Genomic DNA, 15,846 nt, shown 5'->3' with positions numbered 1-15,846 from the left:
TCCTCAAATGTCTCGAATTAGACACTGGTTGTACTTTTCTTTTTTTCTTTTTTTTTTTAATTTATTTTTTGACAGGCAGAGTGGACAGTGAGAGAGAGAGAGAGACAGAGAGAAAGGTTTTCCTTTGCCGTTGGTTCACCCTCCAATGGCCGCCGCGGTTGGCATGCTGCGGCCGGCGCACCGCGCTGATCCGATCTTTTTAACTACTTCAATTATTCATTAGTTCAGGAAACCCTACTCATTGGGTCTGTGCAAAACTCTACTCTTCTGTTGACACGATGACAGCTATAGAAGTTATAAGATGATGTATAAGAAAGTCTTATCGGGGCTGACACTGTGCCATATGGGCTAAACTTCTGCCTGCAGTGCCGGCATCCCATATGGGCACCAGTTTGAGTCCTGGCTGCTCTTCTTCCAGTTCAGCTCTCTGCTATGGCAGAGAAAGCAGTGGAAGATGCCCCATGTTCTTGGGCCCCTGCACCCACATGGAAGACCCGAAAGAAAGCTCCGTACAGCTCTGGCCACTGCAGCCATTTGGGAAGTGAACCAGAGGATGAAGACCTTTCTCTCTGTGTCTCCCTTTCTGTCTGTAACTCTAGCCTTCAAATAAATAAATAAATCTTTAAAAAAATAAAATTCTAGTCAGCGTCCAAACCTAAATGTGCTAGCAACATGCTGTGTGGAAGACTTAAAAAAAATATTTGGCATTTCATGGGACATGAGGATAAGGGTATTAGGTCCCAAAGTTCATAGCTTAAACTCTATTTATCTAGAGAGGAAAATCTTAAAAATCTGTTTATTCAGAGGGAAGCTCATGGCTCCTCAGTGATTTACAACTGAAGAGAGGAAGGAACAGGCAGGGGCGGCAGACAGCAAGCTCCCCAAGGCGAGAAACAATGCCAGGTAAGGTAGGCATTGTCAGGTGATAAGACAGCCTCACCTACGTCACTTGTCAGAATGACACAGTTAGAGAGGGACTTCAACGCCATGCAAAGATTATCCCAAAGCCCGCGGGCCTACATCTCATTACCTTTAAAAGGTATAACATTATGGTACAGAAAATGCTCAAAAACAGTCAATAAAAAGTAGCAAATGTTAAAACTGGAAATTTATACAACAGTAATAGCCATTGCTGGCTCATTCTTTCAATAAATCCTGAGAGTCTCTAGCGCCATGTACTTTTTCAAGTTCCAGAAGATAGCAGGGAGCAAAAGGGCAAAATCTCTGCTTCCACAGAGTCTAGTTTCTAGTGGAAAGTAAGACAAAGGTAAACTAAAACACACATACAGATAACATTCTGAGCGGTAAGAAATACTAGGAAGAGGGAGTGACTGGGGCTAGTATGTTAGAGTAGGCGGGGGACACCTGAAAGGACATCTGGACAGAGGGAGCAGGGAGCCAGGCATGGGCCTGGAGATTCCGGACGTTAGCACCAAGGTGCCCAGGCCTCTATGCTTGCTGTACGCAGGAACAGGTTCTCCCTAGAAATAAAACACTAAAGAAACTCCAGCTCCTCATGAGTCAACATCAACAGGATTCATAACCGCTGCTTTCTGAGCACCACATAAAAGGCAGAATAGAGGCCCACATCTGGATACTCAGTCTCTAGGCCCTGCATCGTGGCACAGGCCTGAAACCGCCCCTCGCAGTGTAGCGACCGACCACCCAAAGGGAGCCCGAGGTCCACCCACTGAATGCCTTTCTCTAATCTGCCAACGGCGCCAGAGTGGCCACCGGCAGGTCCTTCGGGAGCTCCCTTGGACAAGTCACTGTAACTCACTCATCAAAGCAGTGCTCACGGGCCTGCCTGCTGAGCGGAGAGAACTAGGTTCATAATGTTCAACTAGATTTTATACTAAAGTTTATTTAAAAGGGGTTATGAGATCACAACCTCTTTACTGTTCTTTATCTTGATGGTGATCAAACTTTTAAATCTAGGAAGTTGAAATAAGGCCATGTGAGGAACACTGCACTTGGATTCTGAAGACCCAAGGCCAAGTCTGTCCCGCCTCACACCACTTACAGTGTCCTCTAACTTCAGTTTCCTCATTCATGAAGTGGAGGTGAGAAACACTACACCATCTCACCAAGCTGTTGTGCTAAATTCTACTCAAATGTAACTTTTTTCTTATTAAGAAATCAAGTTAAAAAGCAAATGTAATTATAATAAAAATAGACAATGTGTTCATTAAGGAAGCCCTTACAAATATCAATAGGCTTTAAAGTAAAAGGTTTTAAGAAAAATATTAGGCTTTTACATTAAAAAAAATAAACTTGCCGGCACCGTGGCTTAACAGGCTAATCCTCTGCCTAGCGGCGCCGGCACACCGGGTTCTAGCCCCGGTCGGGGCACCAGATTCTATCCCGGTTGCCCCTCTTCCAGGCCAGCTCTCTGCTATGGCCCGAGAAGGCAGTGGAGGATGGCCCAAGTACTTGGGCCCTGCACCCACATGGGAGACCAGGAGAAGCACCTGGTTCCTGGCTTCGGATCAGCGAGATGCGCCGGCCGCGGCGGCCATTGGAGAGTGAACCAACGGCAAAAAGGAAGACCTTTCTCTCTGTCTCTCTCTCTCACTATCCACTCTGCCTGTAAAAAAAAAAAAAAAAAAAAAAACCTCCATTGCTGCTGCATTTCACCTGTTCCTTCTGCTCACAACCTGTGAGTGTTAAAACGCCCATTTGGGTAACAGCGTCACAACCAGAAGGGGAGACCAACTGAGGAGTTCTCACGGGAGGCACAAACGCTAAACTCAGTAAATCCTTTTCTCCTGGAGGTTGGTCATGTTCACGCTCCCACTGAGTCTCTAGTCTCAGCAGACTCAGGGAGGTCCTTAGACAAGGAAGCAGTCATTTTTTTTTTTAATTTGAGAGGCAGACAGAAGCAGAGGGAGCTCCCATCCACTGATTGACTCTGCAAACGTCTGCGATGGCTGAGACCGGGCTGTGTCGAAGCTGGGAGCCGTGAACTCAGTCCAGGTCTCCCTAGTGGGTGGCACTGACCCAATTACTTGAACTATCACCGCAGCCTCCTACAGCCTGCACTGGCAGGAAGCCGGAGTTGGGAGTCAAACCCAACTAATCCACTGCAGGTATCTCACATGGGAGGCTAAACACATGCTCTAGGAGGTAGTAATATTTTTTAAAGGTGCATCTAACTTACTTATTATAGGAGGTAGTAACTTTTTAAGCAATTTAGAAGTTACTAAACTGACTTAAGTGCCACCATCTACAAAAAACTTTTTTTGGATCACCCTTGTCAGAAAAAAAATTGTTTTTCTCTGAATTTTTTTTTTTGACAGGCAGAATGGACAGTGAGAGAGAGAGAGACAGAGAGAAAGGTCTTCCTTTGCCACTGGTTCACCCTCCAATGGCTGCCACAGCCGGCGCGCTGCGCTGATCTGAAGCCAGGAGCCAGGTGCTTGTCCTGGTCTCCCATGCATGTGCAGGGCCCAAGGACTTGGGCCATCCTCCACTGCCTTCCCGGGCCACAGCAGAGAGCTGGCCTGGAAGAGGGACAACTGGGACAGAATCCGGCACCCCGACCAGGACTAGAACCTGGTGTGCCGGCGCCGCAAGGCAGAGGATTAGCCTGTTGAGCCACGGCGCCGGCTTTCTCTGAACTCTTAACTGACTACACATACAGCTCAGTTGCCTTGCATCAGTTTGTGGGATCCATTCATTGCTGTAACTGGACCAGGTCACTGTGTGCAGTCCCTTCTTCCTCAGAGCACCCTGCGAAAGGGCCATGAACAGCGTTCCCAGAAGACTCCAGAATCTGGAATGATCACAGGCAGACTGTTCTGGAAGCTGGAGACCCTGTGCATGTGTGCATGTGCGTGTGTGTGTGCGAGAGAGAGAGAATGTAAGATAGCAAACATGGCCGGAAGTAAGGAAAAGTGACCAAGGCAGGGACTTGAGACTCCCAAAGTCGCAAGGGTTTCTCAGCATCTAGGAGGGAATGCCAAATAACTGGCATTACAAGCATGCAAAAATGGTGCACGTTCAATCTTCTGAGAAAGAAATCCACCATCTGATTGGCCTAGTGGAACAGGAGGAGCCAAGAAGGATTTTCTGAAGACAAAGAAAACGCTTAAAATTTAAGAGCCTTAGCCAGACTTCTGATACAAAAAAAAAAAAAAAAAACAGATTAATTTATCAGGAGACTCCCAGTGGAGCAGGGTGCATTCTGCAAAAGATGTATTTGGAGGCAACATTGCAGAGTGGTTGGGAGCACTGGTGTCAAACTGCCTACGTTCAGATCCTGGCTCTGCCACTCACCACTCAAACAGAGCTGTGTGTTACTTAACTTGTGCCTTGACTTCCCCATGTGCAAAACGAGAACAATAATAGGATCTGCTTCTTAGGACTGTCAGGAAATCAAATGAGTCATTCACCATCTAAATGGGACAATTCTGTGAACTAAAAGGGACATTTAATGATAAAATCTGGACTGTGCAAAAACTCAAAGTGTACCAGGCAAATCAGGGCATATGGTCACCACATAAATAAGTGTTAGAAGTAAAAAATCGGGGCCAGTGTTGTGGCACAGCAGGTAAAGCTGCGCCTGTAACACCAGCATCCCATATGGATACCAGTTTGTGTCCTGGCTGCTCCACTTCCAATCTAGCTCCCTGCAAATGCGCCTGGGAAAGCAGTGATAGATGGTCCAAGTAGTTTGGCCCCTGTACCCATGTGCCAGACCTGGAAGAAGCTCCTGGCTCCTGAGTGGCCCAGCTTATGCTGTTACGACCATTTGGGGAGTAAACTAATGACGGAAGATTCTCTCTCTCTCTCTCTCTCTCTCTCTCTCTCTTTTTATAACTCTGTTTTTCAAATAAATAAGTAAATCTTAAAAAAAAAATAAGTAAAAAAAGCAAAAAAAAAAAAAAAACCCACAAAACTAAGCAGGCCAGCGTTATAGTACAGCAGGATAAGCTGTCACCAGCATCCCATATTCCATGTGAGCTCTACTTCCAGTGCAGCTCTCTGCCATGCGCCTAGAAAAATCAGCAGAAGATGGTCCAAGTACGGGGACACCTGTCACCCACATGGGATTAGGTTTCAGGATCCTGACTTGAGCCTGGCCCAGCCCCAGGTAATGCAGTCCAGCAGATGGAAGATATCTCTCTCTTATCTTTCAGATAAATAAAATCAATCTTAAAAAAAAAGAAGCGAAGAAAACAAAACTCCAAGCTTCAGTCCTTTATATAGAAACCACCTATAAGTTCAGACACTAAATGTTAATATTTGATTTAGCCTCTCACCCATGTGCATGTTAGAGCTAAGTAAGCATACCTAGCTTTTTTTTGTAAATAAATACTAAATGGCAGTTGCGTTGAGTGATATGCCCATCAACCTTGAAGCATGATTGCCTCAGTATTGGCACCAAGCATCCAGCAAATACTAAGGATGTGCTAATGGCATCGGGCAGGAAGTTGGTAAGATGTGGCCCTCAGGAAGCCCACCTCCAATTAAGTGAGGAACTCCGCCAGGTACATACTCCTAAGTAGTGCCCACAGGCCACTGCTGCAGCAAAGTGAGAGAACATGTCAGGAAAACATTGGAAAAGATGAGAAAGACATAAAGTATTCCAAGGCATCTCCAGATAGGTTAAGACATTCTAAAAAGGTAAAACAAAATTAGCATAAAGTATTTGTAGCACACGGCTGTTGTTTGGCCTTGGTTGCATCCATTTCCCTTTGTAAAATTAGTGCATTTTCATTTTATATAATCTCATATGAAACAAAAAGCCCAACCAGGAAGAGCTCATACAGAAAGAGGGGAGAGGGGAGAGAATTAACCAGGGAAACTGATAACCCTGTGTGTGTGAGACAATGGCTCCTGGGGCCGGTGCTGTGGCGGAGCAGGTTAAAGCCCCAGCCTGCAGCACCAGCATCCCATATGATACCGGCTTGAATCCCGGCTACTCCACTTCAGATCCAGCTCTCTGCTAACCAGTCTGGAAGGCAGTGGAAGATGGTCCAAGTCCCTTGGGCCCCTGTACCCACGTGGGAGACCCAGAAGAAGCCCCTAGTTCCTGGGTTCGGATCAGCCCAGCTCTGGCCATTGCTGCCATTTGGGGAGTGAATCAACAGATGGAAGGACCCCCCCCCCCCGAAGACCTCTCTGTCTCTCTCTCTCTCTCTCTACCTTTCTCTGTAACTCTTTCAAATAAATAAAATAAATATTTCTTCTTAAAAAAAAGTCTTTATGTTTTAGAGATGTATGCTGACATATTTACAGATGTGAGGGTAAGCATTTAGTCCAGTGGGTAGGACACGTGAATTCCACAGTGGAGTGCCTGGGTTTGACAGCTGGCTTCGGCTCCTGACTCTTGCTTCCTGCCAATGGGCAGTGGTGATGGCTCAAGCACTGGGTTCCTGCCACCTACCTGGGAGACCTGAGTTGAGTTCTCAGCTCCTGCCTCCTCCCAGCCCAGCTCCAGCTGCAGCAGGCTTTTAGAGACTGAACTAACAGAAGGGGGTGTGCTCTCTCTCTGTGTCTCTCCAATTAAAAAAGAAAAAAGGTGTTATTTACAGTAAAATGATGTGATGCCTGAGATATATGCTTCAAAATACTCAGGATGAGGTAAGCTGCTGTGGATATACAGGAAATAAAATTGGTCATGATTGGGCAATTATTTATTTAATTTAATTTGTGTTTTCATAAGAAAAAGGAGTTTTTTAGTACATCTCTATAGTAGGGTCCCGATTTTATAAACTCATTTCCATTTTATCTGTGTTCACCTAATGCTAATAATTATGGTTATTTCTGCATGTTGAGTTTTGAAATAGTTTTATTACTTCATCTTTAAACTTTCTACACTGTTTGAATTAAAAAATAATAGTTGTGTGTTGCTTCCCTCAAAATGATATGTATACTTACTTAATTTATATTTATTTTATTTCACTTATTTGAAAGGCAGAGACAAAGACACAGTAAAAAACCTCCCACTGCTGGTTCACTCCCCAGATGCCCACAACAGCTGGGCCTGGGCCAGGCCCAAGACAGGAGCCAGGAGCTCCATCCAGGTCTCCCAGGGATCAGAGACAGAGCCGGGACTAAAACTCAGGAACCCGGACATGTGATGTGGGCACCCACGCGGAATCTCAGCAACGGCATGCCTACTCTGCTCTCTTGTTCTTCATTCCATTACTGATGCTCTACTTGGAGTTCAGACCACCTCAAGTAGATAAATGAATTTTGCTGCTGTAGATACAATGATTCAGTAAAAATATATTGCTTCTGACAGTTCTCTTCTTTTATCCATTTTCAAAGCCTGACACTACAAACCTTAAGCTATATATAGCACTAAAATCTTAAGAATATGGCAGAAAGCAGGGTAAGGTTATGTAATCCAATCTTCTTAAAATGTACTACTCAACCTCTGGTCAAATTAGACAGCCCCAAAACATGCCCCAAAGTAGAGCAACCCATCGAGAGATGAAAGTGCAAAGAATAATGTAATTATGGGCTAGCTTCTTACCACTCAGAATGACATCTGCAGGCCACCGGCATCAGCATCACCCTACGCTCAATAGAAAGGCAGACCTACTAAACCAGAACCTGCATTCTAACAGCTCTCTGGATGATTTCTAAGCATATTAAACGTGAGAAACAGGGATCTGGCTATTTTTATACAAACTTGATTTAAGCTGAAATTAATTGGGTTGTATTTTTTTTTAGAAACCTTTTATTAAATGACTATAAATTCATGAGTACCTCTTTAGGAATACACTGATGGGCTGTATTATAATATAGGAAATAAGCTTCTTCTTTTGGATGGGGGGGGAATGATAGACATTTTAACTACCCTTATTTGAACATTACTCAATTTTTACAATATTGAAACATCTTGCTGTATCTCATAAACATGTACAGGTATTATGTGCCACTTAATACTTTTAAAGTAATTATGAATATATATATGTGTATATATATACTCATAATTTCTGTCTATAAAATGATTCATTAAATGGCCATCCGGAAGCTATAATCATATTTAGATCACAGACTAGAATTAATAACAATAGCAAGCTCAGGATGAAATGTTTATGTAACCTTTACAAATGGCATACCAGTGTTTACTTTTCATTTTCTTTACTTTTTAGTATAGTAGGTAACGTGACTATTATGTACTCTCAGGCTTGTTTTTTGGATTTTTCAAGAAATTCTCCCAGGGGCAGGCATTTGGCACAGCAGTCAGGCCTAATCCCACACACAATGCCCGGCTTTGAGTCCTGCCTCAACTCCCAATTCCCACTTCCTATCAATGCACATCTGGGAGATGATGGCTCCAATTGTTGGATCCCTGCTACCTATGTGGTATACCCAGGTTGAGGGAATAAGCTCCTTATGCTTCGGGGGATGAAAATAAACCTGTAAGATTACAGATTAGCCAGAGAGTAAGAGAAAAATTAATGGAATCCACCTTCAACACCACCCCAAAGAACTACTTAAAATCTCACAAAGCTAATCTCTACAAAGAAAGAAACATGATATAGCTTATAAAATCAAACTGAGAAATCCAAAGACTCATTTATAAGGGATTCTTCCCATTAAGAAAGAATTATCTCTCTGGATAAAGAATAAAGCTAGGCCGGTGCCGTGGCTTAACAGGCTAATCCTCCGCCTTGCGGCGCCGGCACACCAGGTTCTAGTCCCGGTTGGGGCGCTGGATTCTATCCCGGTTGCCCCTCTTCCAGGCCAGCTCTCTGCTATGGCCCGGGAAGGCAGTGGAGGATGGCCCAAGTCCTTGGGCCCTGCACCCGCATGAGAGACCAGGAGAAGCACCTGGCTCCTGGCTTCGGATCAGCAGGATGTGCCGGCCACAGCGGCCATTGGAGGGTGAACCAACGGCAAAAAGGAAGACCTTTCTCTCTGTCTCTCTCTCTCACTGTCCACTCTGCCTGTCAAAAAAAAAAAAAAAAAAAGCTAGTCTGAATAGCATAAAGTTATAGTTCCTAAACAGAACGGATAATCCTGGAAAATTCTAAGATTTATTTATTTGAAAGGTAGAGTGACAGAGAGGAGGAGACACAGAGAAAGAGATCTTCCACCTGCTGGCTCACTCCCAAAATGGCCACAAAGGCAGGGCTGGACCAGGCAGAAGCCAGGAGCTAGGAGCCTCTTTCAGGTCTCCCATGTGGGTGGCAGGAACCCAAGTACTGGGCCATTCTCTACAGCTTTCCCTGACACATTAGCAGGGAACTGGATCAGAAGTGGAACAGCCAAGATTCAAACTGGCACATCAGAAGCAGATACAGATCTGGGACTTACTGTCAGCTATGAAACAAGAGGAATGAGAGGCCGTGATTTTTAAAACTACTCTAGCCATTCCTGATGATTACTCCATTTGAAAATCACTTTCTTAGGGGTATTAAAAATGATAATATTTTCTCATTTTTAAAAAATAATGGATATGCATTTGACCTATTTCAAATAACCGATATGTAAACTGCTACCATACAGGACTAATGAGTGCTGGAACACAAAGCTCAGATGAAAGCTGGTTCGTGTATTATCAATTAACCACACTTAGAAAAAAGCTGGTTAGCTGAGCTGGCAGCAGTCCCTAGTGTCTTGACAGAAACGAATCATTTCGGAATGTCGAGCCTTCCCTCAGTTCTAGGATGACATCAACCAACAACTGCCCTCCGCACAACCGTGTGCACAGCAGGAGCCTGGAAGTTTTTCCTTAGATGATCACTGCCGATTCTTATGAAATATCCGCTACACCAGTTACACTTCCTTGTGCTAATGAAGACGCATAAAGACACCTAGAAAAGTCCAGATTTCAAGAAAGAAAGAAGACAAGTCGGAGAGGAGGGAGGAAGGAAGATTCTCTGCAGACAACAATCTTAGCAGCCCCTTTTGGAAAGCTCCATGAATGGGACTGCCTTTCCCTCGCCACTGTCGTTATCCTACACTTCGGAGCTTCAAGACTCATTCTCCCTTCCTCCACTCTTGGATTCCCGCTTTATTCTGGACACAGCAGCCAGAGTGATCTTTTAGACTTATGTATTATTTTTATTTATTTGAGAGACAGAGAGACTTCTCACCTGCTGGTTCACCCCTCAAAGCCCTGCAAGAGGTGAGGCCACACGGAAGCCAGGAGCCAGGAACTCAATCCAGATCTCCGACATGGGTGGCAAGGACCCATCACCTGCAGTCCCCCAGGGTGTGCGTTTCTCAGGTAATTGGAACCAACAGCAGAGTCAGCACGTGAACTCAGGCACTCTGATATTGGATGCAGGAGTCCCCAAGAGGTGGTGCCGAACACCTGCTCCCAGCATGACCTTTGTCAAGGTCATTGAGATGGAACAGTGACTCCAGAAAGGAGAGGTTCAGAAACCATTCCGCCAACAGCAGTGACAGGAGGGCTCAGCAATGCATCTGGGCCAAGTCCCCCATGACTTTGGCAGTGATTCCGGACCTTTGAGTCCATGGGTTCCTGCCTTTTCCTAAACCAGATTCTCCAGCCTTCCCATCGGCCCTGGGGGTACTTGACTGTCTTCCAAACATTCCTTTCCTGTTCAAGTTGGCAGGAGTTAGGTCTGTAATTTTCAATCAACAACCTTTCCTGGAACAATGCCATGCCTTTAAAAAAAAAAAAAAAAGATCTAAAACTCACTAGATTTAACCTTCCAAGATGTTTATAATTAAAAAGCAGAAATTCTAGACATCATTCACCATCACTCATCTTTTGAAAACAGCTTTCAAAGTCAACAATTAGCTTTATTTATTACTTAATTAAATACAACCTTCTACCTGCTCTATGCTTAGACCTGGGCAGCAAAAAATGGCTATAGAAACTCACACAGTCACACTAACTCGTCTCGCTTTCAGTTCACGGCTACAGACAGACATGCCCAGTGTATTTTCCGAGTCTACTCACTTGTGGCTTTTCTAGAACACTATTTCACACGTTCTATCTCCTCCAACATCCAACATCATGTTCCCTCCTCCTCACTTTCCAGCTGATGGCAACTGTTTTAGATGCCACTGAAAACCCGAAGCAATCAGTGCGGGTCTTTCATATGTAGCCAGCCACCTCTGTACCAAACGCTCCTGACTGCAGTCATGTATGTTACTCTGTCTTCTCTTAAGCGTAAAACCAACTCCTCCACTTATGTATTCGGCTCTCATATCCCCTTCAGCCAGGCAACTGTTCTCTTCCTACAAGATCACCAGTTGTCCCCTCTCTGCGGGTAACATCAGCACACAACAACTGCGCTACCTGCCAACTTAAAAACTCTTCTTTCCTCTTTCATGCGGGTTCCCTACCTGCCTTCACAGCATGATTCTTTTTTACTTTATTATTTATTTATTTATTTGAGATTATTTGAGAGGCAGAGTTAGAGACAGAGAGAGACAGAGAGCTCTTCAATCCATTGGTTCACTCCCCAAATAGCTGCAATGGCCAGAGTTGGACCAATCCAAAGGCAGGAGCCAGGAGCTTCCTCCAGGTTTCCCACTCAGGTGCAGGGGCCCAAGCACATGGGCCATCTTCCACGGCTTTGCCAGAGAGCTGGACAGGAAGAGGAGCAGCTGGGACACAAACCAGTGCCCATGTGGGATGCCAGCGTCACAGGCAGAGGCTTAGCCCACAGCGCCAGCCCCCACAGCATGACTCTTAAAGACTTGTCTGAATGGCTGTATCCACTTTGTCTCCCATTTTCTCATGAATATACATTGATACATTCGGATCCCACCCCATCTTTCCAGGAAGCACTGCTTGTCAATACTAATGATCTCCATAAAGATAAATCCAATGGGCAATTCTCAGTCTTTGTGTTATGTTACCTGCCAAGAGCAATGGACACAGCTGATCAATTTCCTCTTCTCAATACACACCTATTTGCTTTTTTTCTTCCTTAAGATTTCTTTATTTGAAAGGCAGCATGACAGAGAGAGAGAGAGAGAGAGAGAAAGAGAAAGAGAAAGAGAAAGAGAAAGAGAAAGAGAAAGAGAAAGAGAAAGAGAAAGAGAAAGAGAAGGAGAGATCTTCTGTCTGATGGTTCACTACCCTGGGGCCAGGCCAAAAGCCAGGAGACTGGAACTCCTTCCAGGGCTCCCATGTGGATATAGGAGTCCAAGAACTTGGGCCATTTTCCGTTGCTTTCCCAGGTACATTAGCAGGGAGTGGATCAGAAGCAGAGCAGCTGGGACACAGATGGGGACTCATGGTTTGTTGGTGTTGTAGGCTGTGGCTTAAGCCACTGCACCACAATGCTGAACGCCTATCCCCTGTTTCTCCTTTTACTTCACTGGCTCCTCCTTCTGAAGTCTCCACTGGTAGTTCACCTCATGACCCAACCACAAGTGCTGGAATGCCCTGCGGCTCAGACCTCTACACATTCCATAAATGACAGCACACACTCTCATGGCTTCTAACACCAACACCACACTGGACCTATGCCCTGAATTACAGCCTCCATTTCCAACCTCTTATTAGACATCTCCATCAGTTTACCACATCCAAAACTGAATCCCAGGCAGAGTCTCCTACTTTGAACTGCACAGAAGGCCAATCAGGATAAACACTATTCTCTTTTGCATTCACATGTGGCCATGTAACTGAATCATGGCCAATGAGATTTGAGCAGAAATATGTATGTCATTTCCAGAATTTTCCTTAGGGGAATGGATGCGTCCTCTTCCCCCAGACATCTCTCCCCTTTTCCTAATGGGAATTTGGACATAATCCTGAACATTGTAGACAATGTAGATGTGGACAGTAACTCAGTGAGGGCAGAGCAACAAGACAGAAGGAGCCTGATCTCTGTGGAGCCACCATACTATCCCCAGACAGCTTCAGCTGCTGTCGGGGCTCTGTTGCCTTCTTCCAACCCCAGGCTCTCACCAGCAGGCCACCAGTATTCCCTGGGTATTGACTCATACCTCCCCCCAAGGGAGGGCCCTTGCGCATTGACTGACAGGTATGGAAATCCAAAGGCTCCACCTTCTTTCTCTGGTCCCCAACAGGGACAGCTCTTAGGTGTAAGTTCCAGAACTCCCCTGCAAAAGCTGTCCCTCTTGGGGGTTTTGCTTGATAGTGTATTATTCCTTGGCCTCCAGCCTCCTTCTCTCACCCCCACTCCACTCCTTACCAGGTTTCCCTGAAACTCTTCCTAGTAAGTCATTTTCCCATGAATCTTTTTTTCAAGTTCTGTTTCTGGGGAATGCAATATGAGGCAGTGTTGCAAATTTTTCACTCCACTGAATTTTTGTCCCAAGACCATGAAGAATCAGGCACATGGACAACAAAGAGTGAGCAAAGCAAAGGAAGTGAGTGAAAGACAAAGTTGGGGGGGTCCTGAGAGGGGTTGCTGGTGAAGCGTCCTGTCTAATGGGTTTTAAGTGCGGGGACTTTCCCTATGTTAATAAGGTAAAAATCTTCTATTCTTAATTGGGCCACTCAGGGAGCAGCTGCTAGAATCTTCTTTTTGCATAGATGTGCTAATGAAGTGAAAATTAAAGCCCTCATCTCAGAGGTCAGAGCCAGAGTAATTCATTTTGCATAGGGAGAGTTGGCAAAGTGCTCCAACAGTTCCAAAGTGGTCAGGTCCTCTAGCTGATACAACATCATCTGATGATTACCTGATCCTTCCTTGGGGTCTCCCAATCCCTCTCTATCTGCATGTATTAAGAATGTCTGTCTCAGGGGCCAGAGATGTGGCCTAAGAGGTTAAGCCACTGCCCGAGATACCTGCATCACATATGGATGCCAGTTCAAGTCCTGATTGCTCTACTTCCAATACAGCTCCCTGCCCATGCACCTGTGAAGGCAGCTGTCTGGGCCCCTGCCACCCACACTGGGGACCCGGATGAAACTCCTGGTTCCTGGCTTTGGCCTGGCTCAGCTCTGGCCATTATGGCCATCTGGGGAGTGAAACAGCAGGTGGAAGGTCTCTCTGTGTGTCTGTCCCTCTCTCTTTGTCACTCTTTCAAATAAATAAATATTATTTTTTAATGTTTGTTTCCTGTCTCCATTAGTGGTACCCTACTTCCCTAACATTCCCTAAGGCTCCTCATAGTCAACAATTATACACCCATCCAAAACTTCTCTTTACAAAATCAAACATAATTCTCTAAAATGCAAACAGAGTTATATCATATAAACCACACAACGTGGCTTTTTTTACTTAAAATATTTCATGGACAACATCCCATGGCAATCATATATACATATAAATCATTATTTTTTAGAGCATATCATCACCTAAAATTTAAAGTCCTAAATATATTACCAACATTTTGGAGGGAAGTGAAGGAGTTTAAAAAGATGGGGATTTTTTAGCTCATCCTTGTAGTTCTGCTCATCAATAAAAAAACAGATTATAGTATATATATGTTGAGTTCTAAGAACAATAAAAGAAGCATTAAAATTTTTGCTAAAAGTAGATAAAGTACATTATTCTTCTGGTTCTTTAAACTTCCAAAAAGACTGAATATATATATATATATATATATATATATATATATATATATATGATCTTCAGTACATTAATATTTAAGTATATAAAGACACTGACACATATAAAAATATCAGGATGTTCTTCAAGTCTTGTGGTTTAAGAAGACAGTAGGAGAAAGAAGAATTGTATGAAAGTCTAACAACTTGAGAAGTTTGATGTTTCTAAGAAATATCTTTTTGCTATTGACAAAATATAGTCTGGGGGGGGGGGCGGGGGCAGGAGCTGTGGCAGAGGAGGTTAATCCTCCGCCTGCGGCGTTGGCATCCCATATGGGCACTGCTTCTGTCCCGGTTGCTCCTCTTCCTGTCCAGCTCTCTGCTATGGCCTGGGAAAGTAGTAGAAGATGGCCCAAGTGCTTGGGCCCCTGCACCGTCATGGGAGACCGGGAAGAAGCACCTGGCTCCTGGCTTTGGATTGGCACAGCTCCAGCCATTGCAGCCATTTGGGGAGTGAACCAATGGAAGGAAGACATTTCTCTCTGTCTCTCCCTCTCACTGTCTGTAACTCTGTCAAATAAATAAATAAAATTTTTAAAAAAATAAATAAATATTTAAAAAATATAGTCTGGATATTTCAGAAAGGTATATTGTTTGAATTATACCTACATTTCAAGGAAAAAGAGACTGTATAAGTAGATGTATAACACTCTTGAATGATGAGACTTTTAATCTCATTTGGAACTCTTCAATATGACATAACAAATACTTTGGCGAGTGAATAACCTATGACAGCATAATTTAAAATGCTAAGATGAGGCATCTGTACTAATTAGCTTCTTGTTCCTACAATTTAATAGCTAAGATAGCTGTCAGGAAGGAGGGAAGTTTATTTTGGCTCATAGTTTTGAAGTTTCACAGTCCAAGATCAGGCGAGCTCCATTCAGCTACCCAGTTATGCCAGTGCATGGCAGAGGTAGCATGTGTGCAGAGAAAGGAACACCAACAGCTAGGACCAACTCAGCTGTTGTAACCAACCCTCTCTGAGAACTTCCCTCCAGGGCACATCCCCGAGTGACCTCAGGACATTCCACTGGGCCTCCTCCTAGACACCATAACTGGATCAAGCCTCCACCTTCCAGCTCCACCAACCCATGACTTTGAGATTTAAACATCTGCATGAGTACGGGTACCATGGCAGCCAGATGTACTCACACTGTGGGCAGATTAAGAAACGGAGATCAGATGTGCAGAAAACTTCCAAGATGGTGTTTTTCCTATTTGCACACTGCAAAGGGAAGACTCTAATCTAGTTATTAAACCTTCACTCTGTCTGAGGTAATAGTTACTGTGCCAAAAGCAATTACACAGGCTAGAATCAGAGATGTGAGGGTTTTGTTGCTCATTTAGTAGAAGTCAGATAATTCCTG

General features: G+C 44.4%; 1 protein-coding gene across 9 annotated transcripts in view; it reads right to left on the bottom strand.

The window, feature by feature from the left end:
- Positions 1 to 15,846, bottom strand: part of SCAI (suppressor of cancer cell invasion) — a 171,847-nt gene that overhangs the window by 110,627 nt on the left and 45,374 nt on the right. The gene's annotated exons all lie outside the window — the stretch shown is intronic.

Source organism: Lepus europaeus, chromosome 12 (genome assembly GCF_033115175.1).
Source record: "Lepus europaeus isolate LE1 chromosome 12, mLepTim1.pri, whole genome shotgun sequence".
In the NCBI taxonomy this organism is placed as follows: domain Eukaryota; kingdom Metazoa; phylum Chordata; class Mammalia; order Lagomorpha; family Leporidae; genus Lepus; species Lepus europaeus.
The sequence above is the reverse complement of the archived record's forward strand: the minus strand, read 5'-3'. Positions and strand labels throughout refer to the sequence as shown.